At 37.7% G+C, this 26433-nt stretch overlaps 1 protein-coding gene across 1 annotated transcript in view; it reads left to right on the plus strand.

Moving 5' to 3' along the window:
* Fryl (FRY like transcription coactivator) overlaps nt 1-26433 on the plus strand; it is a 219448-nt gene that overhangs the window by 38761 nt on the left and 154254 nt on the right. The window contains exon 3 of the mRNA XM_090343158.1: nt 18304-18433. The gene's annotated coding sequence lies outside the window, so the exon portion shown is untranslated. The remainder of the gene's footprint in view (nt 1-18303; nt 18434-26433) is intronic.

Genomic DNA, 26433 nt, shown 5'->3' on the forward strand with positions numbered 1-26433 from the left:
TTCATCTGCAGTAGGGCATCTGGATTGTTTCCATTGCCTGGCTATTGTGAATAGTGCAGAGATGAACATAGCTGAGCAGGTGTCCTTATCATATCTTGGGTCCTGATGTTCAGGATAGATGCCCAGGAGTGGTATGGCGGATTGTAGGGAAGGTCTATTTTCAGTTCTTTAAGAAACCTCTACACTGCTTTCCAGAGTGGCTGAACTAGTTTATGTTCCTACCAGCAGTGTTGTAGGGTTCCTTTCTCTCCACAACCTCGCTAGCATCCAGTGACAGGTTTTTAGTGACTTCAGAACATTCTTTACATATTACATTATGGGTATAGTTTGCAATACTAATAATAAAATATAGAAATATGGAAGTAAGGACAAATATAGAAATGTCGTGATAGAATATGTGGGAAAAAATCATCTTAAAGGAGGAAAGATGTAGTTTGGCTCATGGTTTTCACAGGTTTTAGTCTATTGCTTTTAGGCCTCTGGCAGAGTAGAAACATCCTAGTAGAAATGGACTAAGGACTGGAGGGAGAGAGCAGGGAGTTGCTCTCCTAAAAAGTATAAAAAATAGAGGGACAATGAATCTGCAGTGAAGGGATTAGGGGACTTTGTCTCTCTTCGTTTTGTTTCTATTTGACAGTGATGCCCACATTCAAGATGGATGTGCCCCTCTGTGGCTGTCCCACATACCATTCATCTCTGTAAAGACCCTTAAGGACAAGCTTTACTGATCTAGGTATCTCCCAATCTAGTCAAACTGATTAGCTTTCCCAAAGAGAGTAACTTTTTTTTTTTTGCCAGTCCTGGGGGCTTGAACTCAGGACATGGGCTCTGTCCCTGAGCCGCTCTGTACTCAAGGCTAGCACTCTACTACTTGAGCTGCCTTTTTCTGCCTAGTTTATTGGAGATAAGAGTCTCAGGGGGCTGGGAGTTTGGCCTAGTGGTAGAGTGCCTGCCTAGCATGCACGAAGACCCAGTTTTGATTCCTTGGTACCACATACATAGGAAAAAAAGCTAGAAGTAGTGCTATGGGTGGCTCAAGTGGTAGAGCTCCAGCCTTGAGAAAGCTCAAAGACAGTGCTCAAGCCCTGAGTTCAAGACCCAGTACTGATCCCCCCCCAAAAAGAGTCTCATGGATTTTTCCGCTCTGGCTGGCTTGGAACTAAGGTCCTCAGATCTCAGCCTCCTGGATAGGTTACAGTACCTCTTCCCCCTTCTTCTCCCCTCAAAATTTATTTGATGAATAGATGGGGTCATTGTCTTACAGTTAAGAATTTTTCTAATCACATTCCTGTGAGGTATTTTCATATGTTCTTTGTATTAGTTGGTAATCAGTATAGTAGTTGGGTCTAGAGAGTTGATCACATTTAAGATTTTTTTTGGGGGGGGTCAAGTCTAAAGATTTAGATATGCTGACATGATAAGATACTTGTCTCTGCATGCATCTATGTTCACAACATCTAGGAGTTTTGTGTGGATAAAGCCTGGAACACTAATGGCAAGTGGGCTAGGGTTTGGGAGTTTCTTTTCTGTAGGGAGGCAATTAGTATACATTTGTGGCAGTGATTAGTCTTTCCCTTGCTGGAACTCAAGGTGCTTTTAGGAAAGAGACTCAGCAAAGATCAAATGGATGCAGACATGCTTAACCTTCCTCTTGCTTTTGGAGATCAGGTTTGTAGTCAGTGCATTTCAGCAAAAGCAGTTGCTAAGGTACCTGTTAAAATCTGTATTTGATGATGCTACTTGAATAACTTAGATCTATTCTGAATTTCTGTAAATATGTCCCACATATCCAAGTTATTGCTGTTTTTATGTTCTTCTCGTCATGTAATCACATGAACATTTTCCTACTTGAGACACTGAAGTGACCTTTTGTGGTGTAGAATCTGTGGAAGGATGCCAAGGCAGGAAAGGAGATGAGAAGGCCAGTTTGACTGGCTGGTAAGGAGAGGAGTGAAGAAGGAATGTTAATGTCAACTGATTTACTTCAACCATCTATATTTGGGAGGCTGAGTGGGGAGGACCTCTAATGCCAGGCTAGTCTGGGCTATATAGTTGAGGGCCTAAGAGGCCTGGCTCTACACAGTGAGACCCCATCTCCACCCATGGTGATCCATGAAAGGAAGTACATGGTTAGCAGGTGTGTTCAAGTGTGAAATTCTTTTCAGTCTACTTCAGGTCTTTACTAATTCTTCTCTGTGAGTGTGTGAGTGTGAGCATGAGTGTGTGTGTGTGTGAGTACATGCGTTTCCCTGGGCTTCAACTTGTGGCCTGGGAGCTGTCCCTGAGCTTCTTTTGCTCAAGGCTGACACTCTACCTCTTGAGCCACAGCTTTACTTCCGGCTTTTTATGAGTAGTTTATTGGAGATAAGAATTTCCAGGACTTTCCTGCCTGGGATGGCTTCAAACTGTGATCAGCTGGTCTCAGAGGCCTTCTGAGGAGGAAATAGGCATGAGCCACCAAGGCCTGACTCGTCCCTCATATTTTCATACTCATTGCCTTATTTCAGAAACTTACTGTGAACTACCTAGATTTTAAAAACATTGATCCCATTGTTATGGGGTCAAGAGGAGGGGATTCCACGTCCCACCAGAGTCCACCAAACACAGACAGTCTCATATAAAAAGGTGAATTTATCGGGGAAGTAGATGGTGAACTGACCAGCCAGGGACACAGTGCAGACCCGGGAGCTGACACTGTGACCCCGAGTGGCTCTCACGCAGGGTTTTTAAGGGCAAAACCCATGCAGTTGAACCTGGTCACACAGGTGGCCAAAGGGATAGTCACATACACAGAGGGCCATTGCCAGCTCCGGCCACACGCAGGTAGCCAATAGGGTCACAGTCCAGTGTTCGAATTTACCTATCACCTTAGTTGGAATTGGCTCGCAAATTGGAAAGGTCTCCACACAAAGCCGGGCCCCTCCCCACCCAAGTGGATATCCCTCCTCATGAGGGTGGGGAGAAGGTCAAGGTTGCCCCTCCCTAGAAAGGCAAAGGTGGCTGGGCTATACCACATATCCCTCCTCATTGGGGGGGTGGGGAGGTCAAGGTGGCTGGGCTGTACCATTGTCGACCTTCCACAATGGGGTAGGGGAACTCTCGTAGGCATTCTGGATGGCGCCAGTCCTTGCTCCCCTTAACACTCTCTGCTCCCCTCAACACCATCTCATCTAATCTGCTTCCAAAGTTACCTTAGAAATCACAGATTTGTTCCTATATTACTTCCTTTCCAAAACGTTATGCTAGTTCCTTCACAGAGAAAGAATGAGGTCATTATCTGTAATGGAAGATTTTTTTTTTTTTTTTTTTTTTGCCAGTCGTGGGCTTGAGCTCAGAGCTTGAGCACTGTCCCTGGATTTTCTCAAGGATAGGGCTCTACCACTTGAGCCACAGTATCAATTCTGGCTTTTTTTTGCTACTTATGTGGTGCTGAGGAATCGAACCCGGGTCTTCGTGCGTACTAGGCAAGCACTCTACCACTAGGCCAAACTCCCGGCCCTATGGAAGATTTTTTTAAAAGGTTGGTTTTTTTTTGTTGTTTTTTTTCTTTTTTAAGGTTTACCTCTTGGTGAGATTATCTTGCTTTAGGCAATGGATTGTTTGCCTTCTCCTAGCTCATTCTCAAATTCCCACCTTCCACCGTGACATCTCTGTTCTCAGACTCCTTCCCTCTACTTTCTTTTTTTTTTTTTAATTTCCCGAAGGCTCAATCCTATTTCTTCACTCAGATGACTTTTTTTCTTATTTTCATTTATTGATATGTCAGTCTTAAGATTCATTATAGTCTTTGTTATATTAAAAACATATATTAATTTGAAATACCAAGAATTTAAGAGCTGAGAGAGATTGCAGTTTGTGGCATTACATGAAACTAGAGGAGATCAGGCATAAGAATTTCTTGTAAAAGAATCTCAAGAACTGGGGGCCGAGAGTTTGGCCTCGTGATTGAAGTGCTTGCCTAGTATGCATGAAGACCCGGGTTGGAATCCTCGGTACCACATATAGAAAAAAGCCGGAAGTGGTGCTGAGGCTCAAGTGGTAGAGCTCTAGCCTTGAGAAAGCCCAAGGACAGTGCTCAGGCCCTGAGCTCAAGCCCAGGACTGGCCAAAAAAAAAAAGAATCTCAAGTACAGTTTTGACAGACTTTTTGTTTAGAATTACCAAAGGCTGACCTTATTTGGAGTTAGATAGAGCTTACCTTTTGAAGCAGTCAGTGCATATCAAGTAATACATAAGACTACATTTTTTTGGACAAAAGTATGCTTCTATGGACTATTAGAGAATTCTTATGACTTGAAGTAATAGTATATTTCGAGCATAAAATATTCAATTCCCGTGGTGGCAGATAATGACCAAAGAATGTGGAGAATTATTGAAATGTATACTTCACTTATTTGAGGCATCTGGTGGACTAACTGCCTACTTCACTATGTTTTGTCATGTTTCTAGTTTTAGTGTCATAGTCTGTGTATTTGTTAAAGGTTTTATTTTATTTTATTTTTTTTTGCCAATCCCAGGCTTGAGCTCAGGGCCTGAGCACTGTCTTTGGACTTTTTCAAGGCTAGGGCTCTACCACTTGAGCCTCAACACCACTTCCAGCTTTTTTCTATGTATGTGTGCTGAGGAATCGAACCCGGGTATTTGTGCATGCTAGGCAAGAACACTACCACTAGGCTAAACTCCCAGCCCCTTGTTAAATATTTTCGTACTTGGTTCTAACCCTTAAGTGTTATATATCTGTTGTGAAGAGAAAGGTGCAATTGTATATAGTTTGCAGACTGATCTTAAGTACTTTTTTTTTTTTAACCCTCTGTGATGCTGGGAATTGGATTCAGAGCATGCTAGGCAAACATTTTATGCCTAAGCCACATGCCCAACCCTGGTACACTCACCTTACTGGAAAATCCCTTGTCTGCCAGGCGTCATTGGCTCATGTCTAATCATAGCTACGCAGGAGGTTGAGACCTGAGGATCAAGGTTCAAAGCCAGCCCACATAGGAAAGGCCATCAGACTCTTATCTTCAGTTAGCCACCAAACAGCTGAAAGTGGACCTTGGCTCATGTGGTGGAATGCAAGCCTTGAGCATAATAGCGAAGTTCTGGCCCAAGGATTGATACACACAAAAAAAATGCAAACAAACAAAAAATTCCTCTTTCTTTGACTCCTCTTTTTTTTCTTGCTTTCTTCAATTGAAGTTAAAATCACTTTGTCTTATTGGATCTGCTACAGTGTAGGTCTGTTATATTGTTTTTTACTTGGAAGGTAATTTCTTCTCTTTTCCTTTCTTTCTTTGTTTTTTTTTTTGGTTGGTTGTGGGACTGGAACTCGGCTCTGGGCGCTGTCCCTGAGCTCTTCAGCTCAAGGCTACCACCCTACCCCTTGAAGGGTAATTTCTCTGAAATTATAAGCAAGTGGTGAATTTTTTATGTTATAGTTTTCAACATATGTAATTTTCAAACATAAATCTTTTAGTTTATTTGAATTACCTCTTGAGTTAAGTGATTACTTTTGTAGTCACTGATAATAAAAAGATTGGGTGACTAATACATTTGGGTCTATACTGAGTGGAATTTACTTGTTCTATCTGAAATGTGGTAGATACTAAACTTTTAAGCCTATTCAAAAAGGAAGTTTTTGGCCTGGGGGTATTGCTTAGTGGTAAGAGTGCCCACCTAGCATGCATGAAGCCCTGTGTTCCATTCCTGAGTACTACATACACCTCAGTAAATAAGTAAGTAAATAGTTTGTGGAATATGAGTTTGTTTTAAAAATTATCTTTTTTTTTCCCTTGGTCAATTGTGGGATTTGAACTCTCGGCCTGGGCACTATCCCTGAGCTCTTCAGCTTAAGGCTACTGCCCTATTCCTTGAGCCACAGCACCACTTCCAGTTTTATGGTGGTTAATTGGAGATAAGAGTCTCATAGACTTTAGTGTCCAGGCTGGCTTTGAACCAAGATCCTTAGATCTCAGCCTCTCAAGGATTACAGGCATGTGCCACTGTGCAGGCTTTAAAAGTTATCTTGAATCATAAAGTATTTAGAGGTAAGAATTAAATTATCATTTGGTACTGTGGTCTTTGGTTATAATACATTTAGAGTGATTAAATTTTTTATTTATAAAATGCAGAGTCTATAAAATAAAAAATCTTCCACATTACTCATGATTAATACAGATTTTAAAAGATAAAGTTGTCTTGAGTAAAATATTGCATTCTGTGTAGGATTTATGTAACTAGTAGTGATGTTAAAGAAACATGATGAGGCTGGAAAAATTAGTCAGTTCCTTAAGTTGCCCTCTCCAAACTTCATTTCTTTCCTATTTTAAGTCATATGGAGAATTATAGCTTCAAGTAGACAATAGCATTAATGAAGAAGCCTTGTATATTAAAGGATAAGCCATTGTTTTTTTTTTTTGGTGATAATCATGTTTGTACCATTTTGGAACTTTTCCACACTCTTGTTCCTGGGGTGGTTTAGGTGGGGTATGATCTCAGTGCTAGGTGGTCCCGCCCCACATTCCTTAGGATATGGACTCTTTTTTTTTTTTTTTTGTGGGTCATGGGGCTTGAACTCTGGGTCAGGGTGCTGTCCCTAAGCTCTTCAGCTCAAGGCTACTGCCCTACCCTTGAGCCACAGCCCCACTTCCCATTTTCTCTAGTGATTAATTGGAGATAAGAGTCTCACATTCTTGTTTTTTAGTGCTCGGGCAGGCTTTGAACCAAGTCCCTTAGATCACAGCCTTCTGAGTAGCTAGGATTACTCAGGTGGTGTGAGGCACCACACCCGGTGATATGGATTCTTATATTTATTATTTATGTGCTTCTCTATGTAGAGTAGGACTTTATATTTAATTAGGCTGTTTTCATTTATGTTTCTGTACATGGTATTAAGTTTCTAGAAAGCTTTAAAAGAATAGTTTTCACCTTTTGGCTTTACTCGAATAATTCTCCCTGTAAATATTTATGTCTAACCTAATATGATTTAGATGATTTCAACTTCTTGAAAAGAGGTGCATAACCTAAAAATTGGGCCTTGGACAGGAAGTAGCATTCAAAAGGTTTATTCAGATGACCCAGAACTGTACTGCACTCACTGAGATAGAGACCAAATAGTTCTCAAAATAGAGTGAGAACAAAGCAAAAGGGCATCCTGTGGCTCAGGAGAACCAGGGTGATTTGAGTGAATTTTCATTTAAAACTACAGAATTGATCCCTTTTGTACTTTGTCAGGTCCTCCTTATAATGTAATAGCAGCTGGCCTGAAATTTTGCAGCCAACTGAATTATCACATGTTTAAACTGTTAATAATGGTATTGGTAAGCATGTTTTCAGTTTGACTAATGGGACTGTTGTTTTGCTTTATGAAGGCTTTCATTGAATTTTTAGACCTTACAGAAAAAGATTGGGTATAGTCTAAAGTAAATATAAAATAAGAACTTTCAGTCCATGTTAGGCCTTGAATTCAAGCAGGGAGAGGGGAGTGGGGGAAGAACTTTTCAGTGACTTGTTGGTCAAAACATGATTTCTCTTTCCCTTCCTATTTTCACTTTTATAAGTTACATCTATGTGTGTGTGTGTGTGTGTGTGTGTGTGTGTATGTGTGTGTGTGTGTGTGTGTGTGTGTGTGTGTGTGTGTGTGTGTGTGTGTGTGTGTTTTAGTTTTTTTGGTTGGTTGTGGAGCTTCAACTCTGGGCCTAGGAACTGTCCCTGCGCTCTTCAGCTCAAGACAGTGCTCTACCACATTGAGTCTAGCACTATTTCTGCTTTTCTGGTGGTTAGTTGGAAATAAGAATTTCATGGACTTTGTGCTTAGGCTGGCTTTGAACTGTGATCTCGGATCTCAGCCTCCTGAGTAGCTAGGATTACAGGTGTGAGTCACCTGGGCCATTTATTGTTTCTATAAATATTTTTGTTTTGAAATTCAGAATCAGTATGAGAGCAGAGTGATGTTATAATTGTATTTGAGAGCTTCATCTCATATATCGCCATGTAAATAATGGCTTCTCTTAAAATGTAAAATAATCCAGGTTGTAGTATTTCTTAGTTCAGTTTTTTTTTTTTTTTGTATTTTTCTATTTGTAAAGTCGAACATTTACAAAAGTTACACATTTGTTTGGGTTAAAAGTGAAAGTAATAAGATAGATGCTGTGAAAAATAGAGCTTTTTTATGGGGTGAAAGACTGGGTGTGTACTAAAAAGGAAATGCTTTGTGACCTTCTATATGGCATCTGTGGTGACCACATTGATTTGTAATGTTTTGTGACTAACTTTGAAATGTGTTGTTTTCTATGTAGAGAATGATCTAAATGAATGGCTGTTATCCTCTACAAGTTATTGTACAGTGAAGGAATTGTCAACACTATCTATAAATCTCACCTGCACTTTCTTTCATAAATATGGGGAAGAGGCCACAGCAAGAGAACCACTTCTGAGTTCGAGCCAGGAGCTGTTGCACAACTTCCAGGGTAGTGGTAGAGTCCAGTTCTGGAACCCTGCACTTTGGGCACAATCAAACAGTGCTGTCTCTTGAGTCTGAGCTCAGGAAGAAGCCGTTTGTGGTCTTCTAGTTAAGTTTCTGGTAAGAAAGGCAGTGAACACTACTCCAGTGAAGCTTGGTCAGTTCCTTTCCTCCACTCAGACTGATGACTGTTTCCTTTGTACTGCAACTGAGCAACTGCTCTTCTCAGTACACCTGAAACATACTGATGTTATTTGCATACCTCAAGGCACAAATAAAACATTTTGGTGGCTCTGTTAATCTGAAAGTATTGTTTATGATGTGTCTAATTTGGTACCAAGATGAGATTAGACACCTAGAGAATTTGGATTATTTTATGTTGCCACATAATAAAATGACTTATCAAATATTCATGTGGGCACATACAGAGGCATAATTGTATTCTTGTACAGTGTAAATACTAATATTGTCTTGGAGAACCAGCCTGGTATGCTGAAGCTGTGGTTTGGAAAAATGCATTGTAGTATATTTTTATCTGTGGGAATTACTGGCAAGGGTAATTGAAAGGTTCTGAATGCTGTATTGTTTGCTTCACTTTTAATTTTGGCTTAAACATTTTGGGTTATATTATTTCTTTTGATAATCATTGAATTGTTATGTTGTGTGCTAAATCATAATTGTCTTGAAGTTATTTTAAACATTAAGTGTACTTCTAAAAATATATGTTAAAATGATTTTCCCCACTAACATAGTTTGCAAAATATTTAAGGGAGAGAATAGTAGATAGATTTCCACTCTTCAGCCTAAACATTCATCAAGTTCTTTTCTATGCTTATTCCTTTTCCTGCGCTCATGATTTTATTGGTACCTTTACTTTGTCATAATGTTGCACCTGTACATATATACATTTCTTTAACTTGGGGCCTATATGCTGTCCTTTGTCTCTTTCTGTCTAGGATTGAGCTCTGTAACTTGAGCCACAGCTCTACTTCTGGCTATTTGGTGCTTAGAGATAAGAGTTTCATAGATTTCCCTGGCTGGCATTGAACAATGAGCCTCAGATCTAGGATTACAACTACTGGTGCTTGCCTTCAGTGTATTTTTCTGCATTATCATACCATTTGAGATAGCTGTAATATTTCCATACTGTTCTTCAGGGAAAAATCAAAGCCATGTATGAAGATTCTCAATCAAGATATTATTATATTGCTGGGTGGTGGCTCATGCCTGTAATCCTAGCAACTAAGGAGGTTGAGATCAAGGTTCAAAGCCAGCTGGGGCACAAAAGGAGACCTGAGACTCTTATTTCCAATTAACCTCTAGAAAATGGGAACTGGGGCTTGGCTCTAGGGTAGGGTGGTAGCCTTGGGCTGAAGAGCTCAGGGATAATGCCCAGACCCAGGAGTAGGACTGTAACCTTGACCTGGAGAGCTCAGGGACAGCGCCTAGGCTGAGTTTAAGCCCCATGACCTACCCCCCCCCCAAAAGATATTATATATAACAGCAGATAATTGAACCTGATGCTTAATATTAGCTGAATGATTAAATGACAATAATATCTTTATAAAATGATGTTTTCACATCTAGAAGTTATTATTATTATTTTGCCAGTCGTGGGCTTGGGCTCAGGGCCTGAGCACTGTCCTTGGACTTTCTCAAGGTTAGAGCTCTACTTGAGCCTCAGCACCATTTCTGGCTTTTTTCTATGTATGTGGTACCGAGGAATTGAACCCTGGTCTTCGTGCATGCTAGGCAAGCACTCTACCACTAGGCCAAGCTCCTGGGCCCACATCTAGAAATTATACACAATAATTCCAATTTATGAAAAGTTTAATGTTCATCTTTGATTAAAGTATTTAAAGATCTGAACAAAGTTATCCTAGATTTAATTAAGCTATGATTTAATAGTGACAATCTCTAGGTGGTAAGGGTTTTGACAAATACCATTTCTTCATTACTGTTGTGGGAAATAGTAAGTTTGTTTGTGAGCAAATGTGATATAACTAATAAAATTTGTTGGATCTACTTGCAGTAGTCAAAGACTATTTAAGTACTTTTCTTCTTTAACAGAAAATTCACACGCTAACCCAAGATATTTTGCCATCTTTGTTGCATACATGAACAACTGGAGCTACTTTATCATAGAGAGACTGAGGTACTCTGTGATTAAGTACCTTGATAATTTGAGTATGTCCTTCAGGATTTAGTCTCTGCCTTTAAATCTGATTTCTAATAAGTGGAAAAAGATTATAAATATTGTTTTCCCTTTTCTTTTTAAAATTTAATTGTCAGGGTGATGTACAGAGGGGTTATAGTTACATAGTAGGATAGTGAGTACATTTCTTCTCTAATACTGTTACCTCCGTCCCACTTTATTTTGGGGGGGGGGCAGTCCTGGGGCTTGAGCTCAGGGCCTGAGCACTATCCTTGGGCTTTCTCAAGGCTAGTGCTCTGCCACTTGAGGCACAGCACCACTTCTGGCTTTTTCTATATGTGTGGTACCAAGGAATTTAACGTGGTTCTTCATGTATGCTAGGTAAGCACTCTACCACTAGAGTGGTCCCCCCTCCCTCATTTCTCTCCCACTTTTCCTTCCCTACTACCCTGCTCTCCCTTTTCTTATGTAAAACATAAGAGGCTAGTGGATCATGCCTATAAAGTCTCAACTGAGGCTGAGATCTGAGGCTCTTGGTTTGAAGCCAGCTATAAATTAGGGAAATTTCCAACTCTCTTTTATCTCCAGAAGTAGAGCTGTGGCTCAAGTAGTAGAGTCTTGAGCATAAAAGCTCAAGGACAGTGTTCAGGCCCTTGAGTTCAAGTTGTAGGCTCAGCGTACACACACACACACACACACACACACACACACACACACACACACACACGCGCACACACAAAATGTGGTTAGGGTTTAGTATATTAACCAATAATATATTTTCCTTTAACTTGATGGATATTTCATTTTGTGAATATATTATGATTTTTTATTACTTCATTTTGTTCTTTAGCTAATGTACTACTTTGCTTATAGAAATAATAGTGCAGTGAACCTCTGTGCAAGTAAAGTTTCCTATGCATTTTTGATGATCTTTCTAGAATTAGTTTTTAGAAGTGACATTATTAATAAAAGACAAACATATTAAAGGCTTTCATTAAAAGTTGTAAGCTTGGGGCCAGGAGTCTGGCCTAGTGGTTAAAGTGCTTGCCTAGCATGCACAAAGACCCGGGTTCGATTCCTTGGTACCACATATATAGAAAAAGCTGGAAGTGGTGCTGAGGCTCAAGTGGTAGAGCCTTGAGAAAGTCCAAGGACAGTGCTCAGGCCTGAGCTCAAGCCCAGGACTGGCAAAAAAAAAAAAAAAAAAAAAAAGTTGTAAGCTTGCAGGTGATAATTCCCTTTTTGTTTTGTTTTTTACATTTTGGGGTTTGTACCCAGGGTCCAAGCTTGCCTAGTAAAAACTGCTACCATGTGAGCCAAGTCTCCATTATACTACTCCCCTCATTATCCCTTATTAGAAATGTTCTTTTTAGGCAATAAATCCCAGAGAAATAGATCATCAAAATTCACAATGGGAATATGTACCTTCATAGTTTCTCTTATGGAAGTTGGGTTTCTGCAGGCTTGCTGGAGACATTAGACAGAGAAAGGAGGAAAGACAGGCTTTGGAGATTAAATTACCTGCTATATGAGCTTGAGCTGCTCCCCCTTATTTATGATTTAGATTAGTAAATTAATTTCTTTTAAATTGACATATAATCATAAAATATGCTTATGAAACTTCATTGTTTCCTCTAGGTTTGATTTTATTGGACTTACAATCAGGTACCACAATTTTCATCATTTGATGTTTTTAAGCTATGCCTATAAAAGGTATAACACTGATTAAAGATCATAATGACCCTCAAAATGTTTGTAGTTTCCAAACTACAACTGACAAGATTTATAATAGATAGTGGTTGCTTTCTAATAACAATCAAGAACTGAAAACTGTGTCTATCTTGTGATAGTTTTTTGTTTTTATTTTTTTTTTTGGCCAGTCTTGGGGCTTGAACTCAGGGCACTGGGCAGTGTCCCTGAGCCTCTCTGTGCTCAAGGCTAACACTCTATCACTTGAGCTGCAGCACCACTTCTAGCCTTTTCTGTGTATGTGATACTGAGGAATCAAACCCAGGACTTCCTGCATGCTAGGCAAGCACTCTACCACTAGGTCACACTCCCGGCCCCTTGTGATAGCTATTGTTAAATCATTTTTTTATTAAAGAATTTATTAACATTGATTTTCATATCATATTTCAAATGATGTGATGTCTTCGATTAAATAATTTTTATTGTGTGTTCCTATGACTTCTAAGATATCTCCAAGTTCATTATTTAGTTTTAGAGAAAACTACATTTGAAAGCAAAATTCATGAATGGGAAAAGAGGCACTTTTTATGAGTCTAGAGAATCATGAAATTGGAAAGGGAAAATCTCCATATAAAGATACTGAAGATGTTAGATTGGATTATTCTGGAAAGCCTGTGGCTGGTAATAGGTAATCTGATATCTTGTAATTTATGAGAGGCATAGTGAAATAAACATTTAAAGACTATACTTATTTGAAGGGACAAAAAATAAGACCTGGGCTGGAATCGCGGCCTAGTGATAGTGTGCATGAAGCCTTGGGTCTGATTTCCCAGAACCACATACACAGAAAAAGCCAGAAGTGGTGCTGTGGCTCAAATCGCAGAGTGCTAGTCTTGAGCAAAAAATGTCTAAGAAAATGTCTAAGAACAGTGTCTAGATCCTAAGTTTAAGCCCCCAGACTGGTTAAAAAAATAAAAAATAAAAAAATAAAAAGAACTGTGTTGTTTTTTTTTAATATAAATAATGAAACTAAAAAAATCTACTATATATGGCTTAAATAGAAAGTAATATGAGATATTGAATCTTTATTACTGGAGTTTTAACTTAGGTTTCATATTTGGACACTGTACCACTCAGTCACTACCCCGCCCCTCTCCCTATTTTATTAGATCTTTTAACCCATAATTAGTGGGTAGATCAGGACTGCTTTTGTTGTTAAAGTATGCACATTGGTTGGAGAGATCTTCATTTTTTTCCCTTTTGATTTGCAAAGGAATAACCCCTGAACTTTATAAGAATGTAAGCGTGAGGTCGCGGGTTCTGACTAGCAGTAGAGTGCTTGTTGAGCATGCACAAAGACCCATGTTCGATTCCTCAGTACCACATACATAGAAAAGCTGGAAGTGGTGCTGTTACTCAAGTGGTAAAACACTAGCCTTGAGGAAAGGCCAAGGTCAGTGTTCAGGCCCTGAGTTCAAACCCCAGGACTGGCAAAAAAAAAAAAAAAAAAAAGAGTAAACTTCACATGGCTAGGTTTTTATTTTCACTTTTTTTTCACCTCTCTGTTTTTTGGCAGATAGATCTGCTCAGTAAATATTTGTTGTAAATAGATTCTGTAAATTTATGTGTAATATACTGGTAGTGATGGATATTTAGAAGTTAGGGACTAGAAGAATATTCCAGACCTGTAAGCTGGAAGCACATGCTTCATACTGGATTAGATCTACATTTGTACTAATGTTTTTTCTTGGTATTGAATTCTAAATTGGAACATAGAATGAAAAACATTTATAAGATACATTTTGGGTCAAATGACATTATTTTTCCTTGCCAACATAGAAATATAGGAAACTTATGCTAAAAATACATACTCATTCACTAGTACTTAAGAAAATCTGTACTTGGATGTTATTTTCATTTGAGTGAATAATGACGCCTTTCTAGAAAACTTTGGAAAATTGTGAATGGAAAATTTCTGATTTTCTTAGGTTAAGTACTATGACAATAACTGCTATTCTAGCTAAAAATGTAACGTCAACAAAATATAGACAAATTTACCTGCAAAGAACATTGCTTTATCAGCAAAAGCTTTAGATTTTCTTTTTTTGCACTGAAGCCCAATTATTCTAGTAATATCATTATACAGCATTTTATCAGTCATGTAATCTGTGATTGTATTAGTCATCATATTCTCCATACTTTACAATTTCTATGGGAGAAGGTTAAAAAGAATAAGTAAAAGGTTAAAATAGAAATCCCACTTAGAAAGGTATTAAAAAAAGTATAGCATTTTTAAAGTGGTTAGGGAAAAAGCAAATTTCTTAAAAACTTTTAGTTTTATAACTAAGTTTCAATGGTAAGTAAAAGACTGATCAAAAAATTATTCAAGGCTGGGCATGGTGGCACAATGCCTGTAATCCTAGCTATTCAGGAGGCTGAGATCGAGGATCAAGGTTCAAAGCCAACCCTGGCACAAAAGGACCCGAAACTCTTATCTTTATCTCTAGAAAAGAAGAAAGAGGGCTTTTCTCAGGGGTAGGGCAGTAGCCTTGAGCTGTAGAGCTCAGGGATAGTACCTAGGCCTAGTTCAAGCCCCATGACCCACAAAATCAATAAATCAATCAATAAACAAAATTCGAAGATCCGGTAGTTTGGCCTAGTGGCAGAATGCTTGCCTAGCATGCACAAAGTCCCGGGTTTGATTCCTCAGTACCATATACATAGAAAAGGCCAGAAATGGTTCTACTGCTTAAGTGGTAGAGCTCTAGCCTTGAGAAAGCCTAAGGACAGTGGTTAGGCCCTGAGTTCAAGCCAGAACAGGCAGATAAATAAATATTGGAATAGTTTTTTGTTTGAAATTTGTTTCAACTTTTTTTTTTTAAATTTTCCTTTTAGATACTAGAGATCGAACCTACAACCAGCCCTATTTTTTTTTTTTTGCCAGTCCTGGGGTTTGGACTCAGGGCCTGAACACTGTCCTTGGACTTTCTCAAGGCCAAAGCTGTACCACTTGAGCCACAGCACTACTTTCGGCTTTTTTCTATATATGTGGTACCAAGGAATCGAACCTGGGTCTTTGTGCATGCTACGCAAGCATTCTACCACTAGGCCAAACTCCTGGCTCCTATTCCAATAATTTTTATCTGTCAACTAGAGGATGATATGTGTTCTAGGTTTTTAATGTTTTACATGAGAATTTACTGTAGCTTATGTTTATTATAATTATTTTGGTATTTTGCTGTGATCATTTAAGTGTATTTGATAATGCTTACATTCTCATTCTTAAAGCTGGGCATAATATATCATTTTTTAATATAATTTTATTAGTCCTTTCAAGGTTTCTGAAAGTTTTAATAGAAGCGTAGGAGTTGACTTTCATGGATACCATGTTTTGAAATGTAGTTCCTCTTAGTCAAAATACAATGTATTTCTAGGTTACCATGTATTCTGTATTCAAGTATAACATAAAATACATTTTGAAGTCAAATTTAGATCCCCAGTTGAGATCTCTGAAAGTAGTTTACCCGAAGGTATTTTAACACATGTGATCATCTTTTTACCTTCAGGAGTAATCTTTTTTCATTTTATAGGATTGGTAGCATTTCTAACAACCTTTGCCTAAATATTCAGTGAGCATTCTTTCTTTATGAAAAAGACATTTTGTTATATAATAAGTAAACTATTTTTTTTTTGTTGAGACCAAATGTGCCATACACCTAACTTTCTTTTCTCCTTTTCAAGTTATAAAATATTCTAAACAAAACTTTATAATGACAATGCTGTAATAAAAATCACTGAGTTCCATTTACCCTTTGTTTTTCTCTATTATTTCACATTATTTCCTATATTAATGTATACTAGACATGCTCACATTTATGTCTTGTTTAAATTTAGGCAAATACTGGCATTTGTTTAATTATTCAAAAACTGCTTTTCAAAAAGGAAATGAGGTTATTGTGTCATCTGGTTCATTTTATTTATTTTGGAGTGGGGTAAAGCAGGCTATCCCTGAGGGACTGCATTTGATCTGAGGGTCCTCAAAGATCGGTCCAGGCTGCTGTTCTCTGGTGCCTATGGAAATTTCTAGATCTGTATTCCTACTGCAGGAATCAAGTCTTGCCCTTTAAGCTTTCTGTTATTTAGCTATTTACAATTTTCTCTTTAGTATTGTCAAATATTAAATGACCTTGTTTATTTGACCTTTTTACTTTTTCTAACCTCAGAAACCACAGCACTGGCCAAGTGTACACTATAACTGCCTATAGGGAACCTCTCTGATTCTCCCTGTCATAAAAGTACCATTAGAAAAATGGGAGTAAAATGTACTCTGCAGATAAAATGTTCTCCAAATCAGTCAAGTAAAAGGAAAATAAGCTCATGTCAAATTGTATACGTGGAGGAAACTCTTTCCCAAGTGGGAAACAGACAAAACCTTTCCACACCTCCAATGCTGCTCAAAATGATAATAACTATAGAAAGAAAGCCACAGAAGTAATATTTTCCAGGCTAACTTAAAGGTGAATTGATCCTGTGAAGAGTGAAATGTTGAGAATAGGAAATGGTCTCCTGAAGACGTACTGAAAACATGTGGACAGCAATGCTGGTAATTCTTAAAATGGGGCAGTTTTATGATAGTGTGGCTCCAACAATAGTGAACACATAAAAGTATGACATTGGAAAACCTCAGTATGGTGATAGGAAGCAATCCTTGTTGGAATCGAAGGGTTATTTTTGTGATTTGTCCCAAAAGACAAGGTTGAAAACAAGGTTGAAAAAAGCCAGAAGTGGTGCTCAGGCTCAAGTGGTAGAGCTCTATTCCTGAGAAAGTCCAAGGACAGTGCTCAGGCCCTGAGCTCAAGCCCAGGACTGGCAGCAAAAAAGCCCAACCAACCAAACAACAACAGCAAAAAAACAGTAATGTAGTAAATGTGTTATTGAATGGGGTATTATCTGAGTTCAGGCATTGGCTTGTTTAAAGTATTACAAAGAAATGGAGGGAGCAGGTGGCTGGGATGTAGCTCAGTGGTAGAGTGCTTGCCTGGCATGCCCAGAGACCTGGGTTCAATCTTCAGTACCATATAAAAAGGAAAAACTATAGATTAAAAGAGATTTAAAGGTTTTGCTTAGATTTGGATTAGAACAAATGGTTTTAAAGGCACATGGAAGACATGGGGGGAGTTGAGCACTGATTGGTAGAAGTGTTGTAAGCAATTAATGATGATTTAGTAGCCAATTAAGTCTGGCTTAAATACTGAATTACCAACAAACATTTGGAGATCTGGGATTTTCTTTAGTTCAGACTTGAGGTCTATGAAGATATACATGGAAGACGATGTGCTGTGACTTTTATTGAAACTGGGAATAATGGATGTTTGTGTTAATATTCTCAATAATTTTGCCTGTTTGAATACTTCTGTACTAAAAACAGACAAAAATGTAATATGCTGTTATTGGAAGAGGATATCTTCAGTGTAGGCAACTGTTATATAGTTAGAGGGTAGGTATGTAACTCTTTTTTTTTTTTTTTTTTTTTGCCAGTCCTGGGCTTGGGCTCAGGGCCTGAGCACTGTCCCTGGATTTTCTCAAGGCTAGGGCTCTACCACTTGAGCCACAGCACCACTTCTGGCTTTTTGCTATGTATGTGGTACCGAGGAATCAAACCCATGTCTTCGTGCATGCTAGGCAAGCACTCTACCCCTAGGCCAAACTCCCGGCCACAAGGTATGTAACTCTTATATTGGGGCTAGGAGTGTGGTCTAGTGATAGAATGCTTGCCTAGCATGCACGAAGACCTGGGTTCAATTCCTCGGTACCACATACATAGAAAACAAAAGCCAGAAATGATGCTGTGGCTCAAGTGGTAGAGCTCTACCCTTGAGAAAGCACAAGTGCTCAGGCCCTGAGTTCAAGCCCCAGGACTGGCCAAAAAAAAAAAAAAAAAAAAAAAGAAAAAAAAAGTTCTTATACCTGATGTGCAAATGTTGAATTTTGTTTTTCTTCAGAGCTGAAGCCATTTATTTGAACCTTGGATGACAAGCTTCTAAATGCTTAATTCTGAAAACTGTTCAGGACATAAAATCAGGATTAGATGATCCAAGTTTCCATCAAGGAATTACAGCCTCAAGTGACACGGTAAGATAGTAAATACTCTGGGGGCTCAATAATGATGAAGGTCTAAGATGATTTTAAAATATTTTCTAAAGCTTCTTTTAGAAAAGAATTCTTGGTTACTAAGTTTTCACGACTATGAAATGCCTGATATAACTAATTAGTTAAGCATCAAGGTCTATTCTGGCTGGTAGTTTTGAGGTTCCAGGCTGTGTACTGTTTGGGGCTTGCGCTGGGGCAATACAGGATGGTAGAAGTTCAGGGTGGTATGGAGCACATCCACTCACCTTACAGCCAGGAAGTGGAAAAAGAGAGAGGAGGGAGCCAGGACCCATAGTCTCCTAAGGACCAGGCTTTCCACTGAGCCCTGCCTGTCTACCATCACTCCGTATTGCCAAGCTTTTAGTGTGGGACACATGTGAGCCTTGGGGAACATTCAAGACTCAACCTATAGCAAGTTGGATGTTGTGATCATTTAAGTGCATAGAGAGATTGGTAGGTGGCCTTTTGTCTTCAGACGTGGGTGGTAGTGGACACTCGTAGTGATCTAGATATAATCTCAGGATCTAATGCTGAAAAAGAATATGGCTTTTAAGATGTCTATTTCAAGATGTATTGAATACATAAGCTCCTTTGTTAAATGGCAAAGAAATTCAATACATAACCTAAAAATGAAGAAAAGTGAGTGGGTTGGGAGGGGAGGGGTGGGTGAGAATGTTGAGAGGGAAGACATTGGTCAAGAGGCACTTTATTCATAAACTGTTTCTTGAGTGGCAACGCCTTTGTATAACTACTTAAAGATAATAAAAACATTCAGAACGTATTTTCTCACTGAAAACCAAAGATGATTAGGGATCAGCACCTGTAAAAATTGAGAGTGGGACAGGAAGTTGATTGGGCAGGGAAAACAGAGTTCCAGTGCAGGCACAATGTTTAAGCCAACCCTTTAGCATCAGTGATACCTCTGAGAGGTGACTTGCCTTAACAGTAAGCTTGGAAACATCTCTCAGTGCCTTTGGGATCTTGTAGATCACTGAACAAGCTGCTCAGCAAATGCATGTTGAACACAAGAAATCTGAGAAAAATCATGTGGTCCCCTCCGAGGCACCTAATGTTTAGAGCCCCTCTTGTCTTAAGGTACCTTTTCCTTTAGCCCTTTCATCTCTGCAGCTCAAACACAGTTTTAAACAATGAGTTGACAGAGACACAGCTGCTTGTTTTGTGTATTGTGGATGAACATGAAGGTAACTTCTCCTTTATAATTAGCTTGTGTTGCACACTGCTATGTCTCTGGGCTCCATAGATAAGACCAAACTAGCTCCATAGATAAGAGTCCAGCTTCTGTGCCTGAGGCAAACAACAAGCCTACTATATAATGACCATGAGATCATATTCATAAAAAGGAGCAAATTTGTCTTTCATATGACTTCCTTTTTTTAAACCCATTTTTATCCAGACATAATTTGTACTATATTTTCAGTGTTCTTTGAGCCTTATACTTTATTACTACTTTACTTTTAAATGAATTATATAAGGAGTAGTTAGCTATATAAGTAATATTGTAGAAAAGTGAAGATTAAAAAAAAACAATTCAGAAGTAGACATTTCTTTTTGTTTTTTTCTTTTTTTGGAGGGGTAATGTATAGAGGGGTTACAGTTAAATTCGCCAGATAGTATAGTAGGTGCATTACTTTTTTTTTTTTTTTTTTTTTTTGCCAGTCCTGGGCTTGAGCTCAGGGCCTGAGCACTGTCCTTGGACTTTCTCAAGGCTAGAGCTCTACCACTTGAGCCTCAGCACCACTTCCGGCTTTTTTCTATATGTGGTACCAAGGAATCGAACCTGGGTCTTCATGCATGCTAGGCAAGCACTTTAACCACTAGGCCAAACTCCCGGCCCCAGTGCATTACTTTTCATACATTGATACCCCTTCTCATGTTTTTGTCCCCATTTCCCTCTCCCTTCTTTGGTTTTTCTTTTGCAACTTTTTCCTGATAGGTATAGAGATGTTTGCTTCATGGTTAGAAACATGTAAATAATTTCCTTCATGTTGTATGCTAAAAGAATGAGATTGTGCTGGGCGCGAGGCTCACGCCTGTAATCCTAGCTACTCAGGAGGCTGAGATCTGAGGATCATGGTTCAAAGCCAGCCTGGGCACTGAAGACTGTAAGACTCTTATCTCCAATTAACCACTAGAAAACTGGAAGTGGTGCTGTGGCTCAAGGGGTTGTGTGGTAGCTTTGAGCTGAAGAGCTCAGGGACTGAGCTCAGGCCCAGAGTTCAAGCCCCACAACTGACCAAAAAAAAAAATGTGTTTCACTAGATGCATTGATCCTTGAAATTATTTAAATGTGTCAAAGTTACAAATATGATTACTTAGAATGTTTCCTCCTTTTCTGTTCCCTTTGTTTCTTCATTTCCTTCTTGCTCACTTGCCCCCCAGCAGAGGGCAGGCAAAGAAAGGGACAGAGTTAGATACTAACTTCAATTCTCAAAGTGTTTTATAGGCATTCTTTCTATTAAATTTTTTGTTATAGTTTTAGATGACATTAAGGGTGTAAAATCAGCTACTTTTCTATTTTAAGGTATTTAGTAGAATAATTTATTTTGAAAGAAAATTATGATGTTGGCTTCTGTACTTAAATTTAATTTAAAAAATTTAATTACTGGAGTTTGAATCCAGAGCATTGTGCTTATTGAAGAAGTCTGAACCACTTGAGCTATGCCCTTTGCCCTTTTGTTTGTAACAACATGAACTGGCCTTGAACTCAAGATCCTCCCAAATTAGCTGTGATTATAGATGGTTACTGCATACCTACCTATGCATTGTAAATTCTTCAAATTTATGTTCTTAGATCTAGTTTATAAAATTTGTAAAGATGTACAGAGGAGTTAGTTTCATAGTCAGGTATTGATACATTTTCTTTTGAATACTGTTACTCTATCCCTCATTTTCTCCCAGTTTTTATCCCTCCTAACCTCCCTTTCCTCAAGTTTTATAGTTCATTTCCAACATAGTATATAGAGAGTATCACTGCTGAAATCTATTTATTTTAAATAATCGGTTTTCTTTTAATAATTTATGTTCAAGTTTCTGTCAGTACTACTGATAATCAAATTGATCATAGTAAGGAAGAGTATTTAAAGTACATTTGGGGTGTTCATAATATAGGATGAAGTTTTCAGGGAACTGTTTTCCCACTCTATAGAAATTGCTTCTGAAGTCTATTAGTAGATTTCCAAAATGATAAGCATTATTTTTTTAATACAAGTTCCTGTTTTTATGCTTTCATTGTAGGTTTAGTTGAAAGGCACACCTCAGGCCAAAGTAAATTTGTCTTTACATTATCACAGCAAATGTCTTCAAAGTTTTAAACGTTAAGCTAGATAGATGCCTAAGTACTTTATGGTCTCAATATTGCTGTTACCACCCATTGTATAATTATATGTCTACACATAGTGCAGTTTTACAGTGGAAAGCTCTTTGGTTTGTTATCAGCACAAACAGTACATGTCCTAAAAATCAGCTTCCAAACAGCTGGTGGTTGACCTGTGGGTCTGTAGCACCGCCTAAATTCACATGACGTCTCTTTGCTCTTTGACACAAATAGTGTACCTTAACTTCCCATCAAGGAAGTTGGTGTAGGAACCTTTCTGTGTGCTTGTAATGGAGAAGAAACTTCAAATGGATTTTTTAAAGAGAGTCGTTCCTCCCATTTTTTCTGGAGACATGAATTTGGAATCGCGAGACAGGATTCAGGAAAGTTTCCCAAGATTAGTTAAGGTGCAACGTCTTAGTAGTGTGCTTTTATCTGAGAAGATAGTAGGTGGTCAAGACGGAAATAATTGTGACAGATACCAGCATCAACAACTAGGTAAAGTAAAATTACATTCATTTACAGAAGTATTTTGGGAAAACAAAACTGTGCAAATATGAAACCTAGGTAGCATGAGTCTTTATTGTGAAAAATCTCATTTAAACATTTAAACATTTAGAATGTAATTATATTTGGTTTAAATTGATGTTAAAATTTTTGCTTTAATTTAGAGGAAAAAGTATACTATAAAGTCATGTAAAATAATTAATAACATTGGCAGTTTAAATCTTTGGAAAATATTTTGATGGTGAAGGGTTATTAAAAATGTCATTGTTAAAACTTGCCGCATAAGTAAGTTAAAATGAGATACTGAATTTTATATTTCACTATAGAAATGACTTACATTTAGTTTAAAAAAACATGTCCCACTGTTTTGTTTTAAAGATAAATATCTAGAGTGAAGATATTGGAGTGAAATACTAAAAATCTTTTAAGGGCTGGGGTGTAGCTCAACAGTAAAGTGCTTTTCTTATGTGCTTGGCCTGGGGTTTGATCTTTTCACTACTGCTTAATCCCCTCCTCCTTTCCTCCCCCCCCAAAAAAATTTTGGACAATATGCTGATTATTTTACATCATAGTACTTTTGTTACAAAAATCAATTTTTTTATAATCAAATGACCAGCATGTAGATAAATATTTTAAGTTTTAAAATTTCCGATTAAAACCACTTTTAACTGTATATGTATATATTTATTAGTAAAATGAGATGGATTATTATCTGTTTTTTTTTTTCTTCTTCTTTTTTTGAGTTGGTCCTTGGGGCTTGAACTCAGCAGGCCTTAGGCATTGTCCCCAAGCATTTTGGCTCAAGGCTAGCACTCTACTATTTGAACCACAGATTCATTTCTGATTTTCTGGTGGTTAATTGGGACATAAGAGTCTTGAAAACTTTTCTACTTGGGCTGGCTTTGAACCAGAGCTCAGCCTCCTGAGTATCTAGGATTATAGCTGTGAGCCACCAGTGCCAACCTAAACTTGCTTTTTAGAATTTACCACATTGTGGTTGCAATTTAAAATGTGCTCTACTGAATAAAATGATTTATTCCACTTACCTTTTAATCATGGTTAGTCAATTTAACTTATTTAAGGATTACCTAATATTTATATATCATTGCTTCTAAGTTTATACATGCATTTAAAATTTCAGTAGACACTATTACCTTTAAAATATTTCTAAAATTAAGCCCTCCAGGACAGGATGTGAGAGTTTCTGTTACCTGACGTTCTCTGTTTTGTTGTTTCATATCAGTTTAAAAAGCACAGTTGTAATATATTAGAGATCACAATTTCTACTTTAAAAATGTCAACTATGTAAAGGAACATAGGAGCTCTCATACTTTTAAACAATGTATATATCTATATATCTACATAGACTGGTTGGCATTAGCAGCCACCTGTTTTTATACTCTTCATTCTTATGAATAGATACAATGCAGAGGAGTCCACTGAGTGGTTGATACATTTTGGTCTCAGCTAAAGGCTGTAAATCAGTCAGCATAGTTTTTGTGCTCCGTAGTATATGTTTGCATAAATAAAGTCTTAATATATACAGTTATATATAGACTTGCTTTGTCTCTCAAGTTGAACTATTTGGTTATTTTCTGTTCTTTGCCACCTCCTATATGATTTGACTTGATGTTTAAATGAAATATGATATGTCTCTTGCATCTTCCTTTTTCCTCTCTTTAAGTTTGGTCTTTTTTTTTTGTCCCTCTATCCTTTGAGCCATGCTTCTAGCCTTTTTTTTTTTTTAATAGGGTCTCTAGTTGAGTGGTTACCCTCCTTCTTCTTTTATAGCTGAGTTGAAAATGAGGTATTGTTTAATTTTTGATTAAGCTGGCCTCAAACCATGAATTCAAACCATGATCCTTTTATTCTCTGCCTTCTAAGTATTTGGGATTAATGTCATGAGCTACCATGAGCTCAGACTGTTCTTGCCTCCAAATAAAAGTACCTTAACCTCGGAGTAAATTAGATTTTGGGTAGATTACATTAGAATTCAGAATTAACTCAATAGTTAAGAATTTTCATAATTAAACTAATTAAGGACAAAACAAAGCAAATTTAGGGAGCACTAACAAACCTGATCTCTGTTGAAATTCCTAGGGCTGCAGAGCAAGTTCTTGATGGGATAATTTGACCAGTTTTTCTCTTTGGAATCAGCTTTTAAAATGAAAGGATTTATATAGCTATTTTAAAGTGTGAGGGTCTTAATTTTCAATTTACTGATAATACTTCTTTTCTTTGAATTTCAAGATTTGTTATTACTTTTGTATAATCCACAAGAACAGTACCTCCTGCCTATGCTTATCTGTGGTTGAGGGGTTGAGATAATGTAGATGGTTAACCAGGGAAAAAAAAAAGGAACAATTTACCTAAGGGGTGTTATAGGGGTTGTTGTTATTGTTGTTGTTTCACCATTTAATTAAGGAGAAATTAGAGGTAGGAAGATATTTAAGATAGGTAATAAAATAAGGAGCTATTTTTCCAGAGCAAAATTGGTATGTAATCACATATCTTTATATTTGAATCAGTTTTTCCTCAACTTCTTCAACTGTTCAGCATTTTTCAAGTTTCTAAGGAATGTTAGATTAGATTGTCAGATAGATGAGCAATTGGAATTTTGGTAGAGGATTGATTAAGAACAAGTCTGACTGAAGAAACCACCCTACTACTTTTAGCTGTAGAGTTGTTTATAAATACTGATGATTCCTTTGACACAAGTATCTGCATAATTGATAGAATGGGCTAGTACTTAGAAGAACTTTTTCTATGCTCTTGGTAATTTTGTTTTTCAGTTTTAAATTTTAATGGGTAAATAGTCTAATAGGTAAAAAAAATTATAGCCATTCTCAAACAACGCCCCCTCCCCCAACCTTCAGTGCAGGAGCAATGAATGCGTGCAGCACACTACCTGTTCTTTGTGCTGCCCTCTGCTATCGTTTCCACTCCATTTCTATAGAAAGAGTTGTGAGCATCCTGACTTGCCTGCCTCTTAAACTTTTTTTAAACACCAAGCTATACTTGTTATTGTCATAATGTAATTTTAATTGCCTATTATATAATTTCTTAAAATATGAAATTGAGTGCTGAGAGTTTGGTCTAGTGGTAGGGTACTTGACTAGCATGTACAAAGCCCTGGGTTCGATTCCTTGGCTATCACATACACAGAAAAAGCTGGAAGTGGGTGCTGTGGCTCAGGTGGTACAGTGCTAGCCTTGAGAAAGCTCAAGAACAACACACAGGCCTTGAGTTCAAGTCCCAGGACTGACAAAAAATATGAAATTGAAAAGAAAGAGTTGTTTTAGTATAATAATAGAATAGAGTGCTCTAGTCAAACACCATAAAGATGGCTTCCTAAAAGGAAAAATATGTGCTGGGTGAAGTGGCTCACACCCATAATCGTAACTACTCAGGAGGCTGAGATCTGAGGATCCTAGTTCAAAGCCAGCCTGGGCACTGAAAAGTCTGTGAGGCTCATCTCCAATTAATCACCAAAAAACAGGAATTTTACATTTAAAGTTGTTGAATCAAAATATACTTCTTAAATTTTTTATTATTAAAGTCATTTATTTGCCATATTTAGACCCTAACTATAAAAAAGGCATCAAAACGATTGCAGTGTGGATTATATAAGTCTTCTAGTCATCTTTTGCTTAGGAAATGCTGAAATATCCTTTTCGTTTTTATGTTAAGTTATAGAAAGATGAATGCAGATCAGTTTGGATCTGGACATGTAGGGTACTTACCTAGCATGTGTGAGGCTCTGGGTCCCACTCTAGCACTGTCCCATTCCCTACCCTGCCCAACAAAAGCACAGCCCAAACCTCTGATGTATCACTGAGTTTTTTAGTACACTAAGACCCTGGGGAGACAGCGATAACTTGAACAGAATATAAAATATTACAATTATAAATTTTAATTATAAATAATATAGATACTAACGATAAAAGAAATGTATGAGTATCTACTTTATTCTACCAAAATTTTAGAAGCACATGGAGGCTTAACCAAATTATTTGAATTTTTAAAAATCATAAAGTGTTGTAGCATTTCATTGCTGTAAAAGTCAGTATTTGCTCTTTCTATAAATGATATCTGGTTACAGTGCTGTTTGATGTATTAGAAACTTTAGTGTACTCATCCA

The sequence above is a fragment of the Megascapheus bottae genome, chromosome 13 (genome assembly GCF_031878675.1).
Source record: "Megascapheus bottae isolate mThoBot1 chromosome 13, mThoBot2.hap1, whole genome shotgun sequence".
In the NCBI taxonomy this organism is placed as follows: Eukaryota; Metazoa; Chordata; class Mammalia; order Rodentia; family Geomyidae; genus Megascapheus; species Megascapheus bottae.